The sequence below is a fragment of the Peromyscus eremicus genome, chromosome 12 (assembly GCF_949786415.1).
Source record: "Peromyscus eremicus chromosome 12, PerEre_H2_v1, whole genome shotgun sequence".
Lineage (NCBI taxonomy): Eukaryota > Metazoa > Chordata > Mammalia > Rodentia > Cricetidae > Peromyscus > Peromyscus eremicus.
The window spans coordinates 65,198,003-65,211,960 of record NC_081428.1 but is presented as its reverse complement, the minus strand read 5'-3'; positions in this window follow the sequence as shown (position 1 = coordinate 65,211,960).

Sequence of the window (13,958 nt, the reverse complement as noted above, 5' to 3'; positions counted from 1 at the left end):
TGGAGTCAGGCTCCTAGCTCAATCCTGACGTTCCCACCACTAGATGCCTGGCCTTGAAGAAGTCAGGGAATCTCTCTGAGCCAGTATTTCTTCATCCACACACTCAAAACACGTCCTTTAGTGTAATCAGTGCACAGTTTTTGAGGCGTCACGGGTGGATTTGTGGATTCGTTACTTAACGTGCATCTAATAAGTGGAAGGTTTACGCAGCATTCTACCAGTCACCGTTCAGATCCACAAGCTCTTTGATCCCGGCATGCAGGGCCTGTAGTGGGCTGGTCTCTGCGGGCTTTGAATCAGCTGCAGGATCTGTCTGTAACTTCCTGGGGTTTGTGTTTAGGAGGTGACTTCCCTTTACCACTGGACTGTGCCCTCCCTCACCAGCTCACATGCTCCCTGCGTTCTGAAACATGTCCAGTCTTACATGAGCAATTTCATTGCGATGTCAAGTAGAATTTAGCTACATTGTTGACATTCTGTATTATTGGAAACAATAAAATAACAAGCGTCGTCCCTGTCACTCTGCCTCATTGACTGCCCAACGATCTGCCAGGCTTCTGGGAACTTCCGTCCACGGTGTGGAAGCAGAGCCAGAAAGCCAGTGGAGGTCCAACCTGGAAAGGCTTCAGGTGTGTTCTCTCACCAGCCCTATTTAACTCAGAACTTGGTGTTAATTTGGCACTGTATATGTCTTATCTCTCCAACTACAAGTAACTTGCCTTAGAGACAGTCTCACATGTGTGCGCATACATGTGTATGCACACACACACACACACACACACAGAGACAGACAGAGAGAGAGAGAGAGAGAGAGAGAGAGAGAGAGAGAGAGAGAGAGAGAGAGAGAACACATTAGAAAGGATGACGAAGGACCATGCTGTGCATTGGCTGTTAGCATAAGGTGAAGAATTAGCAATGAAATGACTTCTAATCATGAAATGACCATGAAGTGCTTCATGTCAGTGATGGTCGATTTTTCTATGTCAATCTGATTAGGGCCACAGGGTGACCAGATATTTAGTCAAACATCACACTGGGTATGTGTAGAGGTATCTCTGGGTGTGATGAACAACAGAATTGGTGAATTGAATAAAGCAAGTTACCTTCCTTAATTTGAGCAGGCCTCTTCCAATCAGTTGAGGCCTAAACACAATCAGAATGCCAATCCTCAGCAATCTGAGAGAACTGAACTGTGGGTGTTGGACAGAAGTCTTTTTTATTAACCTTGGTCTTGAACGGAAAGATCAGTTCTTCTGGGGTCTTACTCCTGCTGGTTTATAGACTAGGATCAGTTGACTCCATCAACCCTCTTGGCTCTCCATTTTCGCTACTACAGATCTGGGAACCTAGCCCTCATAATAATGTGGGCCTATTTCTTATATATCTATAAAATCTCTTTCTCTATAAAAATATTTACATATATGTATATTTCAATTTAATTTTACTTTTGTGGTGTGTGTGTGTGTGTGTGTTGTATAGTATATGCTCCTGTATGTGTGGGCATACATGTATATGTGTTTTCATGCATGTGGAGGCCCAAGGTTGATGTTTGGTATCTTTCCTCCATTGTTCTCTACCTGTCTTTTTTGAGATAGGGTCTCTGACTGAACTTAAGCCTCACTGATTTGGCTAGACTGGTCAAAGAGCTTCAGTTATTCTGTCTCCACCCTCACCCCCAAGGCTGGAGCATGTTACAATCATACACCACCACATCTGGCTTTTTATGTGGGTTTGGGGGATCCAAACTCAGGTCCTCGGGCTTGTGTGTCAGGACCTTAGCTGACTGAGACATCTCCCCTGCTCTACACATTTTAATGTACATGGAATCATTTGATCATGGGATAGCTAATGTTGATATAATACTATTTTTCTTGGGAACTAAATATTTGGTCCAAATATGTGGGGAAAAAGGAAATTTGGCTAAGTCTAATAAAAAATAAACAGTAATGTCAATATAGGAAACATGTAAGCAAAATGAAACAAACTGATTTTTTTTTTCTTTCAAGTTCCTGTTCAGTTTCTAATAGTTTCCTATTGGAGTTAAAGTGTCTTTTAACCCAGGGTCAGTGTATAACTGGTGTAGCCAGAGATCCAGCTTCCAAGTGTTGAAATACCACCCCATCTTTGGGACAGAATAAAAAGGAAAGCATGATTTGGATTGGGGGACTTCTATTCCTGTTGCTAAAGTTATTTCTACTTCTGTCTTCCTTTTACAACCAAATTATAGACTATTGCTCCAACCCTGCAATGTGGAAATGTCAACAAATCTTTGCTTTTCAATTTTCAGTTTTAATGTGCATTTTATGTACAGGAGAGTAGTCACCACAATAAGGCTCCCTGGTAATAGTTATCTAGACACACTGAAAAATGGGTAGCTTTTCTTCTATATTTGTGGCAAATAGGATTTTTTTCCTTAGTAAATAATAGGAGTGTATCTCTTGATAGTAAATGGCTCTGTGGATTAATCCCACCAGTATTAAGATTAGTGTAAAGCATACTCAATACACAGGACATTTTAGTTGTTAGCAGACTTTAACATGGGCATCATTCATTTACACATAATTCTGTATGCAGATGTTGTTCATATATTAAAATTAAATTAAACATTTATATATGTAGATTTTTATATTTACACATGTGTTATATATTCTTCTTATCTAAGAGAAAGTGCGAAAACATGCCCACCCTGATGTGGATTTCCAAGGGCTTAAAGCTTATTCCAAGGGCTTATTCATGTCCTTATGTAGGATGAAGAATTGTTAGAAACAAGAATTAATTACAGGATTCTTTCCATCCCGTTTTGTCATTCTTGAGATAAGCTTCTGCCAGAGTGTTGTTCTTTCTGCTGATCCCCTCCATCAGTGACCCAGATCTGAAGTGTCCGCCTTCCTTGGTGTGTGTGTCTAATTATAGGTACTATGCACAGTGCATAATAGGCTACACTTGTATTTCAAATGCTGTGTGATAATGGGAAAGACCCTTTCCATTTCCATTTCGTCTTTTGCTTAACACCTGGAGCTGCTCACACCTAAGTCCCTGGGTTGTTATGAGGCTTGAATGACTCTATGAGAGTGCTTTATGGAACTCCAGCAGGATCTGATAGAGACAAGGATGTTACAACTAATTTTCTAAAGGGCGAAGCTTCGTCATCTCTTTGGGACCAGTTATAGCATTCTGTACATTGTTTACTCTAAAACCTGTCAGTTCCTAGTTAGTAAAAACACATTAAAAATAAAATTTTGTCATGGGTTGGCAGAAGTTGTTGTTGTTTCTTTATGCTATTTTTTGGAGGGTCTGCCACCCAGCTCCCAAATAAATCACACGTGGAGGCTTATTCTTAGTTATAAACGCCTGGCCTTAGCTTGGCTTGTTTCTTGACAGCTTTTCTTAACTTAAATTATCCCATCTACCTTTTGTCTCTGGGCTTTTTCTTTTTCTTACTTCTGTGTATCTTACTTTCACTCTTACTCCATGGCTGGCTGGGTGGCTGGGTGGCTGGGTGGCCGGGTGGCTGGGTGGCTGGGTGGCTGGCCCCTGATATCCTTCTCCTAGATCCCGCTTGCTCTTCATCTTTCCCTCCCGGATTTCTCCTATTTATTCTTTCTGCCTACCAGTTCCAGTTATCCTTTCTCTGGCCTTGTTATTGGTTGTTCGGCTCTTTATTAGACCACCAGGTGTTTTAGACAGGCAAAGTAACACAGATTCACAGAGTTAAACACATGTGACATAAAAAATGCAACCCATCTTTGCATTATTAAAACAAATGTTCCACAGCATATACAAATGTAAAACATCTTAAAATAATATTCTACAGAAGTCTTGTGGAGAGGTAATTGTCCTCACTCTTTGGGGCAGGACCCTGTGATGGTGATCAGTGAAAGAGTGTAACTTGAAAGCACTGAATTCAAAAACAGAAGAAACCTAAGACCTGGGTAGGCTTGTCCTTCAATAAGTATCTTTGGGTTTAGAGAGATTGATAGATGATTCTGAGAATATTCATTTGGGACCTGTGCTGTTTAGGTGGTAGATTTCTAGTCATGTTGTGATATAGATGCACACTCATTTATACTATCAATGTTTGAAGTTTGATGCTTCCTTTCCTTGGATGAAATAGTACTTTCAGCAAACAGTTTCAAGACTCTCTGCAGCCCACCAGACCCCCTTTCCTACCTCACTACCTCACTTCCTTTTTTGGGAAAGGTTATATATGTTTTTATCCTCAAGAGAATAATAATATTGATTCAAGCCACAAATAGTGGTGAGCTGAATTTATAAAAATTTAAAAATATTATTCCATGAATACATGTAAAGATTTTTTTTATTTGTTTTGTTTCGAATGACCAGTACTATGACCTGGGTACATGATCCTCAAAGACCCTTATGTACAAGACTTTGTTTCCAGGCAGGGTGGCTGTACTACTATCCCACTACCCAGTACAGAGACAAGGTCTGGAGTGGGTACTTAAGTCCTTGTGGATGCGCCCTCGTGAGGGTTGTGGGACCTATCGCATGCCCTCACTCTCTGTTTCCTGCCCATGGGATGAGCAGTTTGTTGTGCGCTTTCCTCCTCTGGTGCTCTCTAATATTCCCACCAGAGTTCTGCCTGGTTGTTAGTGAGACTTTCCATAAATCATGTAAATAACCTTGTTCTTTGATAAATGAATTATTCCAGGTACTCATTACTGTAATATGAAGCTGACTAATATAGTGAATAGGTAAGATTAGTTCCCAGTTAGAAAAATTTAAAATAAAATTATAGTATTTTTTGCTTACACTTAGTGAAGGATTAAGCATGTGCTATCCACAAGGAAAAGAGGGGAGTTGTGGATCGGTAAGCCTGGGTTCAAATCATAACTCCACCAATTCTTTGCTATATCACTGTATTTATAATATATATGTATATATGTGTGTGTGTGTGTGTGTGTGTGTGTGTGTGTGTGTGTGTGTGTGTAAAATAACCAATAACAGTTCTGGCTTAGGTCTGGCAAAGCCTGGTTAACACAACTGCCATGCAGCTTCAGGACCTGAGCACTCAATAGCTCAGGTAATGTTACAAAAGCAGAGTGGGGAAAACTGTAAGAACCAGAATACCAGGAAGTCTGCTGTGAAATAGTCTCTCAGAAATGGACACACGAATAAGTTGGGAGCAAGGGCAATATCAATAGACATGTTAACTATGAAGGAGGTAAATTTTATGGGGCCCTTAGACAAAGAACTACAGCCACCTTATGACTTCTGAGAGAAGAATTGGCCACTCCCAGCGATGAGCCCCTAATTGGTTATCCAATACAAACAAGGTGGTCAGCCCTGAAATAATATGTCCACAAACAACAAAAATGGACTCAGCAGGTTGAATTCATATATTTGTCTATATATACATATATACACATATATGTAGCAATAATAATATATGTAAGGATAATAATTAAAGAACAGGCTATCAATTTGAGAGTGAGCTTGGGGAAGCATAGAAGGAGTTGGAAGGAAGAAAGCTGGAAAGGGATAAAGAGAGGAAAGGGGTAGGGGAAAGTGATGTGATTATATTTTAACTAAAATATATACAATATAAGAAAAATAAAGCAATAAACCATGAAAAGCAGCATGCTAAACAAGGTATGAAGCCTTCTGTGTTTTCTTGTAGAGATGATTGAGGTGAAGCCTCTTTGGGGTCCTGGGTTTTATGATTTAGTCAGTGATAATGGTGCAGTTTCATAATCCTACAAAAATAAATATTTCTCTGTGTATTGTTTGAAAAGCATTAAATTATTTTATGTATGAAGTTGATGGTTCATAGTGAAATGAATGGTTATAGAATTTTACTCTAAATTCATGAATATAAATTAATATTTCAATAGACTCTGAGATGCATATGAAACTTTAATTGAACCTACACCTCCAGCTTGCCCATATTTGCAAGTGGATGTCATGACAACAGCAACGTATCCAAATGACATGACCTTATTTACAATTGATGTCAATTCATTGTCTGGACACAAGGGTAACTTGTGTAATCGTATGGTCACTGATCACACATGGTTTGGGATATTAGGAATGCATTGCTTTGGGATGTCAAGCACTTTGATCTTCTAAAGTCTATGACAGAAGCCAAAGTTGAAGAACAAGTAAGGGCTGAATTGTGACACTAGAACCATTCAGTGCATTTCCTTCTGTAGCCCATCCCACACGATTAAGACGTTTGAAGTGGATTCCCAATGCACCTCCATAAATGATGCTTCCTCTTGTCTTATTTTAGTGATGCCTTTACCATTGACTTTGGTCATTGGCAATGCCCAAGAAATAGGCTACCTGAGCTACCAGTCTGATGAATCTAACTTTCAATGGCTGAATTATAAGACTACACATGCAGTCTGCTGGCTGTTTTTGTCCCTCTAGTGATTTGTGTGTTGAATGCTTGGTCTGTTGTTCATCATCCAATACAGTGGCTGTACCTTAAGCAACTATGGCCCCAGCCAGAAATGCAACTCCACAGCTACCAACAACAGTCGAGCCGCATTGGCCTTGGCCAGGTGGGAATTCTGTTCCCTCAAGCACCAGCTCTATCACCGAAGGAAACTTTATCAAAATCTCCATCCTTCCACAGAACTCAGAATTCTAAGGTTGAGGTGAAATCCTCCTAGCTCAGAGAGGCTAAATAGCAAATAGCTAACCTTCTCTCTTTGCTTGCATCTACTGAAAAAGGGGGCATCCTTCTGCTCAGCCCCCACTTAAGAACCCTTGCTACACTTAGTTCCTCCCTACCACTTCCTGTCAGCTAGTTGCTGACTCAGCCTCCTGACCCTGGGTTAATTTTATTTAATCAAACAAATGTAATGTGTCTTTCCTTTGTGAACAAAGGCAGCAGAAACAAATGTAACATACCTTTACACAGTTAAAATAACATTCCACAACATTGGTTCTCAGTGTGTCGAGGTAAGAGGTGGTGAGACTTTTAGGAAGTGGGGCTTCCTGGGAAGTCGTAACATCCCTGGGAATATTGCCTTTGAAAAGTCAGAAGGGACACTGAATTAATTCCTGTAGGAGAGCTATTCTAAATTAAGTAAGCATGACTGCCCCTCGCTCTGGCATCTGTAGTAGGATATTGTTTTCAGGTGTGTTACTTTTGTTTATGTTGCATTTGTTTAACTCTGTGAAGTTGTGTTACTTTGCCTAAAACACCTGATGGTCTAATAAAGATCTGAATGGCCAATAGCAAGGTAGGAGAAAGGATAGGAGGGGCTGGCAGGCAGAGAGAATGTATAGGAGAAATCTGGGAGAAGAAAAAAAGTAGCCAGAGAAAGAGGAGGACTCCAGGGCCACCCAACTACATAGCCAGCCATGGACTAAGACACAAAGAAAGGTATATAGGAAGAGAGAAAGATAAAAGCCCAGAGGCAAAAGATAGATTGGATAATTTAAAATTAAAGAAAGCTGGCTAGAAACAAACGAAGCTAGGGCCGGGCATTTATAAGTAAGAATAAGCTTCTGTTTATGATTTATTTGGGAGCTGGGTGGTGAGCCTCTTAAAAGACTGAAAAACCAATAACAGGCATTTTGTTTAGAGAAGGAATCTCTTCCTCCCATGTGTGATACTACTGCTGTTGCTACCCTTCTTCTGTGAAATCCTCATGAAAGGCCAACACTCAGGGCTCCACTGATCTTGGATCCCAACCATCTAGAACCATAAGCTAAGCAAGGCTTTCTTCATAAAATTTGTTTATTATTATAGTAATGAAAACTGGATTGACATACTAGGCAGAGCACATGCAGTGTTGATATGTGTGTGTGCGTTAAGCATGTGTGATGGCCAATTCAAAGCGGCAATGAAACTAGATGGAATGTTACTCAGAGAGCTTGTAAAACATTTCTGGGGCTCAGTGAGATGGTCCTTTCCACCAAGCCTGATGACCTGAGTTTGATTCCAAGAATTCACATAGTGGAAGGAAAGAACCAATTCCTACAAGGTGTCCTCTGACTTTCACATGTGTATCATGGCATCATGCATGCATGCACGATGCACAAAACAAGTAAAATACAAAAACATGATTTTTGAATTTGCTCTGAAGGCATTTTTAGGCAATATTGGCATTTGCAGCTATAGACTTAATGAAGAACTTTGGCCTCACAAACAAGGACAGCTACTATCCAGGTTGTTCACAATTCACATAAAACAGAACTGGGGGAAGGGGTAAAACCCTCCTTTCAAACATGAACATTCATATTCTTCTTCCCAGAACACCAGGTTCTTAAGCTTTTGAACTCTGGGACTTTGAACACCACTTCTCATTGCAGGCTTTCCCACTTCTCTATCTTACAGGGGGTGTATCACAGAACTTTTTGGCCTCCATAATCATGTCAGTCAGCCCTTTAAATATTTCTTATGTTGCTGAATCTTTATGGATATTATTGCTTCCATTTTTCTAGAGAATCTGGGTTAACATTGCATGCTAGCAAATATTCCAGTACATCAAACAATTCTCTTGTCAACAACCCCTTACTGAGGAATAGCCTAGATCACATTGCCTGTGGACATATCTGTGGGGCATTGTTTTGATTGATAATATATGTGGGAGAGCCTAACTATTGTAAGGGCACCATCCCTAGACAGGTGGGCCTGCATAAGAAAGCTAGTACATTATAGACCTGAGAGTGTTGTAGAATATTAGTTTAAGATGTGTTACATTAATTTATGCCATGGAATATTTTGTTTAATGATGCAAGATGTGTTGCATTCTTTTATGTTGCATTTGTTTAACTCTGTAAAACTGTGTTACTTTGCCTGCCTAAAACACCTGGTTGGTCTATTAAGAGCTGAATGGCCAATAACTAGGCAAGAGAGGGATAGGCAGGGCTGCCAGGCAAAGAGAATAAATAGGAGAGAAATCTAGGCTCAAGAGAAGAGCAAGAGGAGAAATGAGAAAAGAAGAAGGAGAGGAGGAGGCCAGGGGCCAGGCACCCAGCTACACAGCCAGCTACGGAGTAAGAAGGAAAGAAAGATAAATAGAATAAAGAAAGGTAAAAGGCCCAGAGGCAAATGTAGTTAAAGAGAAATGGAATAATTCAATTTAAGTTAGAAATGCTGGCTAGAAACAAGCCAAGCTAAGGCTGGGCATTCATAAGTAAGAACAAGTCTCTGTGTATTTATTTGGGAGCTGTGTGGCAGGCCCCCAACGAGAGAAAAAAAAAAACTACATGAGAGCAAGTCAGAAAGTAAGCCAGCAAGCAGTTTACTCCACGGTTCCTGTCTCCAGGTTCCTGCCTTGAGTTTCTGCCCTCACTTTCCTCATTGATAGATTGGTCACCTAGAAATGTCAACCAATTAAACCTTTTCCTTTCCAAATTGCTTTTGGTCAAAGTGTTTTATCACAGCATCAGAAAGAAACTACAACACTTGTCACTTATTTTTGGCCCTAGGAATCAATATTTATGAATAATACAACATTCTCACTTCCCTTTGATTCTGTCTTCTACCATTTACAGTGAGATTTAGTAAGAACCTTCCTGTATACTCCAGAGATTTGCTTTTCTATAGAAAATAGGGCACATGTTGACATCTTAATCACTCATTTCTCCCACACATCCATCCATCCACCCCAATTCACTTTTTTTCCAGATATCATAAAATCTATCACTCTCCCCCATCATTCTATACAGAGTTCAGTGGTGTTAACACAGTTGTATTGTTCTGAAATTGCCACTATCAACCTTCTCCAGGACCTTCTCATCTTTGTCATTTGAAACTTTGCACACACACACACACACACACACACACACACACACACACACACACACTGCTTCCCTGGCCCTGGCATGTGTAGTCTACTGCTGGTCTCTAGGTATTTGCCTGCATAAGGTATTTCATATAAGTGGCATCATACATTTGTACCTCATGACTCACTTCTCTTAGCCTTCAAAGGTCATCCATATTGTACCATGTGCTAAAACTGTCATTCTTTTAAAAGCTGAATATTCCATTATGTGTATATATCATACATAATGTATACATCCAACATATGGATACTTTCCATGTGCAGTCATTTGCTTTCTTTTGTTGTGATATACACCATGACTAAAAGCACCTTGGGGAGGAAAGGGTTTATTTTTATCTAACAGCTTATAATTCATCACTGAGGCAGGTCAGAACAGGAACTCAAACAGAAACCTGGAGGCAGGAACTGAAGGAGAGCTCATTGAGGAATGCTGTTTACTGGCATGCTCTCTGTGGTTTGCTCAGCCTGCTTTCTTATACAACCTAGGAGCACCTGCTCAGGAGTGACATCATGCACAGTGGACTGGAAACTCCCACATCAATCATTAATTAAAAAAATACTTCACAGACTTGCCTATAGGCCAATCTGATGGAGACATTTTCTCAGTTGAGGTTCCCTCCTCCTAGATGACTCCAGCTGCGTCACGTGAACAAAAGCCTACCAGGACACCATCTTTTGGCTATAAAGATGTGCATAAAAATTTCCATTTGTCCTAGATTTTTCAATTATGTTAGTTGTATATTCAGAAATGTTACTGCTGACAAAATAAAACAAACACCTCACTCAGTTGCATTTATTAGTTCCCACCAGGAAAAAGTAATACCTGTTCGCTCTTCATGTATGTGTGTATATAATTACTGAGCTTTGCATTTGTTGCTATGCTGTAAAACTTGGGAGCATGAAGTGTGAGAATCATGAAGGAAGGGGAATTAGTTTTCAGTAATTCTGCCCTATGTGGTGTTTAAGGTATTGAATATTCTTCCACTGTGATTTGCAGCTGTGGTTCTGGACTCACAGAGCCTCTGAAGACAGTCTCTGCTAGCTATACAGGATTTCTCACTCTACTGTCTTATATTTCCTCTTAACTCCAGGGTTTCAATTCCTCAGGTCAGTTCTGCAGTTGAACATCCTGTGTGGATGTTTGAATGCTTTTAGATGTTCTTTCAGCTAACTTGGGATCTATTATTCAGTGCTTCCTGCCTGAGTTGGAACAGGGGCTTATAGGTTTTGTAAAGAACAGTATTATAACTATGGGGAAGGGGACAAAATGAAGAGACCCATCCCCACTGCACTAAGTTCTTCAGACTGGTTAATGTATTTTGCAGAGTCCCTGTTGCATTCATCACAGCCCACAGCTATAAGGGAAAGTGACTCACATTGCTGTAGGTCTAGATGAGCAAAATAGATTGCTCCATTACATAAGGAACTGCACCCAATTCTACCGTGTCCCCACTCCCTAAAGTACTCCTCAAAAAAGTGGGGTATCACTGACGCTCACTCAAGTGAGAAGTCTATGTCTTAGGGAAGAAAGCAGGAGTAATACACTCACCCAAATTCACTATTGCCTCCGTGTGAACCCAGCCCCACCTGTAGATGACAAGCCTCAGACTCCACGTCCTCCTGACCACGGCAACCATGTGGAGTGTCTCTGTTGCTGGGGACCAGTCAGCTCGGTGTTCCTATCTCCCCTTCATCCTCCCCCTATGCCAGTGTTCCTCATTTTATCTCAGTACTGCTGGGCTACATCGGGGTGAAAGTGTTCAGTATTTTCATCAGTGGCCTACGGTTTAACTGAAAGCCCACGAAACAACAATGCCTTCCAGGATCTGGGCTTTTGTTTTGTTTTTTTTTTGTTTTTGTTTTTGTTTTTTGTTTTTTTTTGAATCTGAAGGCTCCCTAAACAAAGGTTTAGGTAAGACCCTGCAATTTTGGAAGAATATGATTTTATTCTTCCTGACATAGGAGCTAATTCTAGAAAAGCATCTAGAGCCCTTCTTAATGTGAAAACAAGGAACTGGGGAAAATCAAAGTTGCAATTCAAAGGAGGGAAATGAAGCAGCAGAGTGAGCAACACTCCACTTAAAACAGATGGACTATAAGAAACAGACACATTAAGAAATGATCTTACACACACTCTAAAGAAAACTCACAAGGGTGGTCTATTTCTCAGGCTACCAGAACATCACGTTGTTGCTTTACTTGGAGGGAAAGGCATGAGGAAATACCTACACAGATAGAGTACCAACAAGAGACCAAATGAAAGATTTCATTCATGCATTGCTTTGTGAACAAGTGAGATAAGATTGAGGTTACTTACAGGAACATGGCTGACTCAACGCCATCATAGGTAACGACTCACAAAAGCACCATATGTGGAGCTCCCGGCACACCTGGGAGGCAGCACCAGAGTCTCCTCTTTTTCAGTGATTATTTAGTGCTTATTTAATGGGGTGGGGTGGGTAAGAGTCCCCTCGTTTCCTTAACTTCCCAAGCCTTATAGGTCTCTGGAATCGTCTGAGCCTCCCTCAAGGAGGGAGTGTGTCAATTGACGGAACTAGCTACACCGTCTAAAGAACTAAGCACCCAATTCCAACCAGAACTTACAGAGGTATACATTTTATTTCTGAGTGATAGAAACAGTCGCACCATAGGAGTCTTCCTAAACATTACAGTTCTGAAGTATTAAAGGCAAATGTGAAAATGATTTCTTTTGACCTCATTCTAGTTTGGCACACCGTGGAGTCCAGGGATATATTTCCTTTCACAACTTTTTGACATTGCCCCCAAAGTTAATATCTTTGACTTATGAAATCCTCATGGCAAATGATGAAGAAAGAGTCATAAAGTACCAAAGCCCAAAACAGTTTGTAAAAATCTCTGAACACAGCTGCGATAAGACTTCTCTATAGGTAACTCTGTGGGGGTGGGGGTGGGGGTGGGGGTTAACCTAAGGGGGCAGAAGGAGGCAATCCAAGCAGATGGGAATAGGGAAATCAATACAAGGATATATAATTGTGTTGGTAATCCGAGGGACAGCCATGGACAGAGGTACTCAGGATCATCCCCCCGCAAGGATTGCTGGGGGTAAGCATTGACTCACTGTTTTCCACAGCCTTGTGACAGGAAGTCTTTCCAGGTCTGTCATTGTCCCAGTACTTTGATCTGTTTGTATGGTTAGAGTCCCATTGATGGCCTGCACAGCATTGGCGAAGCCCTGGGTACAGGAGCATAGGAGATACTGAATGCTTGTGTCTACAGTCGCCACGACAGTGGTCACCATGAGGATCAGAGAGAGGTATCTGGTACAGCAAATGATGAAATTACACAAGGAAAAAATACTCCTAGAAAATGCAAATCTAGACTGCTACAAAATGCAAATTGACGCATTGTAGCTTTTCCTCTGACACTTTAAAGCCTGCGTGAGACAGGCATGTTGGCACACGCCTGTAATCCCAGCACTTGGGAGGTGGGGGCAAGAGGGTGAGGAGTTCAAGGCTAGACTCAGTTCAACAGTAACTTCAAGGCCAGCAGGGAGTAGATGAGACCCTGTCTCAAATGAAACCAAACAAAAATAGAAGTGATCTTAAAAATGTTAATTGTTAATATTTTAGATCTATGAGTAGGGAATGCACCCTTCTCCCATTAACAGAAAAATCTTAACTTCCTGGATTTGTGCTATGAATTGCAGCCACACTTCCTAGTTTATATGTTGAAGCCTCGAACCCCAGGACCTCAGATTCTCACTGTATTTGGTGACAGGATGTTAAGGAGGTGGCAAAGCTAGACCAAGAGTTAAAGCAGTCATAGTCCAAAAGTACCGGACACTGGTAGGAATAGGCAGGGACTCCTATGGCCCAGCACTGGGCTCTCTGACAGTCAGGGAACATACACCTCAAAGACAAAGGAGCCTCAATTTGTAAAAAGCAGCTGGCCACAGCTGGGAATGCAGCAGCTGCCACCATAGAAAGCAAGAGCCTCTGACCCCAGTTGAATTAAATTGACAACCAGCAACTGGAATAGACAAACTCTTTACAGTGCTTTCCTGATTGGTCCTGTTTCTAATCATATGTCATATAGTCGTATTTTGGCCAGTCAGGGCCCAGCTGACCTTTGATAAATCCTGGGTCCTAAGGCTTCATTCAGCACACTGAAAAGTCAAAACACAACCGGGTTGGGCGGGGTGGGGGGACA